Source organism: Abramis brama (genome assembly GCF_963993115.1).
Source record: "Abramis brama genome assembly, chromosome: 14".
Classification (NCBI taxonomy): Eukaryota; Metazoa; Chordata; class Actinopteri; order Cypriniformes; family Leuciscidae; genus Abramis; species Abramis brama.
This window is the reverse complement of record NC_139976.1, coordinates 1,026,978-1,031,977: the sequence shown is the minus strand read 5'-3', so window position 1 is coordinate 1,031,977 and position 5,000 is coordinate 1,026,978. Positions and strand designations below refer to the sequence as shown.

Below are 5,000 nucleotides of genomic sequence, written 5' to 3'. Positions count from 1 at the left end.
TCTGTGGAGTTCAAGCACAATTTAATCGTACGGCTCCGACTAAAAGACGAATACAAGTGAGGAAAGAGGAGCGAGAGGAGAGGATGGTTGTGAGACGGGGAAAAAGCAGGTGTTTGGTTTCACTTCTCATGTTTCCCAGCGAAGGTGTGCGAGGGAAGGTAACATTTCACCTGGACACGAGCCAACGTTTCTTTTTTGCCCCACTCGAGGTCATGCTATCATGTGACCGGCAGGTAATCGCTGAATTATTCAGCTCTGGAAACATAAGCGAGTCAGACAGAAGAAGAATAGGACAACATGAGAGCTCAGTAACACAAACTTCCCGAATGAAACACACTTCACATCTACACACAAGACGGATTCGGGATGCTCACAGCCTTGTGGAAATAAAATACACTTCCCTATATATGAATGATCAGTATATTAAATGTTTTAACAGTATATTTCAAAATATACAGGTTAATATATTACAATATATTGATTAATACATAAGGAATTGCCGCTTTTCATATATTAAAAAAGATGCTCACAGCCTTATGAAAATAAAATACATTTCCCTTTATATGAATGATCAATATATTAAATGGTTTAACAACAGTATACTTGAAAATATACAGAATAATATATTGTGTTATTACAGTAGTCAACATTTGAAGTGGATCAAACAAAAGTTCATCAAAGTTTTCCTAAGACAAGAACTGGTATTGCAACTTTGATGAAAGGTTTTGATCCACTTCAAATGTTGACTACTGTATATTACAATATACTGAATAATATATAAGGAATATTGCTGCTTTTCACATAATGAAAAATGTGACAATATATTTACTAATATATCATAATGTATGTAGTTTTATATTTAGTAATACTCTTTATAATATAACAATGAATATGTGATCAGATATGGTACTGCATGTGTAATATATTGCAGATATATTTACTCATGAAGCATAAACACACACATATATATAGAGATGTAATATATTTCTTTTTTTTATTATTATTATTTACATTATAAATGTTTCATATTTTCAAGCTAGTTAACAAAAGCACACCTGCATGTACTAAAGTGTTTAGCCTAGAGACTATCACTGTGTTGAGAAGAGCACAGACATTACTTTTATAATATATTAATTATAGTCTTAATTATATTCGTCCAATCATCAGCCGAACCGCAGCTCTTCAGCACAACGACCCCAAACACTCACACACACCAGAAAACCTTTTACATCCCCAAATTATAGAACATTAAACACTAACAGATCTCCCCTATATTAATATTGAGCAAAACTCATTAATAACACTTAATTTTAACATTTACTCTCATTTCATAGTCAGAAGCAAAGCGTGCTGGGAACTAGAAATCTTGTAACTCATTCTGTGAATGTGTGTGTAAATATATGAACATACATTCACATTTATATGGGAACATGTATGTGCAATATATGCACACAATAAAGGATAAACTTTGTGAATATTACATGTAATGCTATTTTTGTCTTCATTTATTAATATTTGATATGTATTCATATATAGCCATACATGGTCAATGCATTTATTGCAGTATATTGACAAATATAAGCACTAGTTTCCCATTTATGGAAATGCATTATGTAATATATTGCATTATATTTTGCAGTATATTTGGGAATACATTTGGAGACACATATAAGGGTGGAAAGATGGATAAAAAGACAAAAACAGAAGGACAACGCATTTAGCTCATGCTAATCCAGGTTTATCTTATCTTTATCCACTGGCCCCCCTTTAGCAATGAGAGATTAGTCCAAATTACTTAACTACAACTTAATACCACTGTCCCATGATGACACACACACACACACACACACTCAAACTGTCATCTCATCCTGTGTCTGCAGAACATGAACGTACATGACACACAGATACTAAAATGGTCTTTGTATTCATGCTATGCATTCATTAGTTAAGGGTTAATCCATTTCAAGTGGTCCAATATAGGTTGCATTTTTAGTTTTCCCATTTTTTTGTGTGTGATTAACTCTATGACCTGGTATCGCAAATGCACCAGTTTTTATTTGTATTTAATATGGCAATAATTAACAAGCTTTTAATTAACAATATGGTTTGGCGTTTATTACATTTCTATGGCATTTGATGGTATTTGAACAGCTGTTATTTTACAGTTTTTTTATTCGCTTTGGTACTATTTTCACAAGTAAGGTGTACATTTTCAAAACTCTTAGTACAAAAATCCACACTGATCACACTTGTAACACAGCTAGTCATTCTTTCAAAACCTGATCTCATGCTTTCATTACAGTTATACACTTTTCAGTCCACATAATCATTGTTTCAAACACAAGATTATTGTAATATGTAATGAGAACATTTGGTTTAATCACAGAAACACAAGAGTATGACCTTCTTTCAGTTTAGTACTTTTAACAATCAGCTCATTCAACAGCAAACAATGCAAGATACATGTTTCAAATCACCGTTGTTGCTGAAATAATTACAGTAATACAGGATATGCCACATTTGAAGTAATTGAATCCATAATGTTTGTAATAGTATCTATCCAGTGTGTTATCAAAAGGTGTGATGAAGTACAGCCATGAGGTTCTGTGCTAACAGAGTTTGCTGGCAATACAGTAAATGATTTCAGTCTATACCATTTGACTGAATCTATACTGTAGTGGACCTTTACAGATGAAGGTTGAGTTACAGTAATGTGGCAGTCTCTACCATGGTAATCTGTTTAGAACTGATAAGAATGTAAATGTGTACCTTGAAATGCAATGTAAGTCACTTTGGATAAAAGCGTCTGCCAAATGCATAAATGTAATGTAAATGTTTACAGTATTGCATACATACTGTAATGTAAAATGCTGTATTTGATGCCGTCTGTCTCCCTTCTACTGATGCATCTCTGATCAAGCTGATGTTTTACAGTCATTGACTGTTTCCTCTCCCTTATACTCTATTCTGCTTTACAGTATTTGCACAAATGGCAAATTTCTCTCTCTCTCTCTCTCTCTCTCTCTCTCTCTCTCTCTCTCTCACACTCTCACACACACACTCTCTCTCACACACACACACACACACACACATGCATGTGCACACACTTTGAACATCGTGGTGGTTATTATCTATAAATCACTTATGTAAAAATAATTCATTACATTTGGTTTTCCATATCAGAAATTGCAAACAAGTTCCATAGAAACTGTGTATAGAATCAATATCTATAGAAATCTATAGGTGCACCAAATGATTCATTGATTAACCATTAAGATCAGTTGGATTAAATAATAGACACATGTATTAAACTGAACAAGAAGAGATGCAAATCAAAAGTTTGATAGTAAGAGCTTTATGAAAGGCAGTTACTGTGAATGAAACATTTATGTAGATGAAACACTTATTTTGTGTTGTGAAAAGGATACTTTGTGATTTTGTGTATTGTACTTACACAATTGAAAACATGATGAAATGTTTGAAAAAAGTGCACTTTTGATGATCTGTTGTGATATTAGCACTAAGAGTTTTGAAAATGTACACCTAACTTGTGAAAATAGTACCAAAGCGAATAAAAAAACTGTATTTGTTTTGATATTATTATAATTTTTTATTATTATAAAACATTTTTTTACTGTAAAACACTTTGTGACCCTTCCTTGTCTGTGAAAGCTGCTATATAAATAAACTTTACATACTTACTTATATTTTACTTGTTTACAGAAACCTCAAAATAATTACTTGAAATGGATTAACCCTTTATCTACATGAGATTAGCGTTGCAAGAGCAGATTAGAAGCTGATAAACACTATATTCCTTTATAAAGGCCAAATTACTGTTGCTTATAGTAACTAATGGACTATATTGTGTGTGTGAGTGAGTGAGTGAGTGAGTGATTGAGTGAGTGTGTGAGTGTGTGTGTGAGTGAGTGAGTGAGTGAGTGTGTGTGTGTGTGTGTGTGAGTGAGTGAGTGATTGAGTGAGTGTGTGTGTGAGTGAGTGAGTGAGTGTGTGTGTGAGTGAGTGTGTGAGTGAGTGAGTGTGTGTGAGTGAGTGAGTGATTGAGTGAGTGTGTGACAAGGTTATAATCGTTAACGAAAACGAACGAAAAAACGAAAACTAGGTGGGAAAAAACATTGTCGTTAACTGAAATAAAAATAAAAACGAGGCATTACAAAAAAAAAACGATAACTAACTAAAACTGTAATGTGTGTTTGGCAAAACTAACTAAAATAAAATAAAATTATAAAGTAAATGTCCTTAGTTTTCGTCTTTGTCAAGGTATTTCATTTTTTAACGCTATTTAAAACACGCAGCGTATTCGTTCAGCTGCATTTCCTTTCCCTGCTCCCCCTCCGTCTCGTACGGTGACCGGGAGGGGACATGTTCGGTTCACTTATTTTTGTCGTGGCCACAACATATAAACTCGTGGGAACGTGATATTAAGTCGTGGGAACGTCATATCTCGTGGGAAAGTCATATTAAGTCGTGGTTTGTTGTCATTATGTCGTGGCCACGCGATGCAAAGTCGTGGCCTCGAGATCATATGTTGAGGGAACGATATATTTTTCTCGTGGCCACGACTTCATATTTTGAGAGAACGACATCTATTTGTCGTGGCCACGAGTTGAGGGAGCCACAGCGGCCAATACTGTAACCGTACCATAGCGACTGGGCTACAGCAGAGATGGAGATGACAGAAGAAATAACATTTTACTTTAAATTAGGAATGTCATATAAAGATATAGTGCGGTCTTTGGCATTAAGACATGGGTACGTTATAAGTGAAAGACACTGAAGCGCATTGTTGCACGCATATTTAGGGACCGTCTCAAAATTACATGCGACATTGGCATAAACGTTTCTAACTTCAATAGCATTTGAAGACAATGACTTACAGTCATAAAACCAACTGTACATTGTTCACCCAGGTCTCATGTATGATGCACACCTTTTAGATTTTTGATATTTATTACAATAAACTGCTAAATCATTAGCAA

General features: G+C 34.3%; 1 protein-coding gene across 2 annotated transcripts in view; it reads right to left on the bottom strand.

Annotated features, from left to right (window-relative positions):
• ctbp2l (C-terminal binding protein 2, like) overlaps positions 1-5,000 on the bottom strand; it is a 45,241-nt gene that overhangs the window by 21,485 nt on the left and 18,756 nt on the right. Inside the window, exon 1 of one of the 2 annotated variants that reach the window (XM_084135006.1) lies at positions 1-968. This exon is cut by the window's left edge and continues 1,458 nt beyond it. The exons of the other annotated variant lie outside the window; for it this stretch is intronic. The gene's annotated coding sequence lies outside the window, so the exon portion shown is untranslated. Of the gene's footprint in view, positions 969-5,000 lie in introns of those variants that run through there. 2 annotated transcript variants of the gene reach the window in all.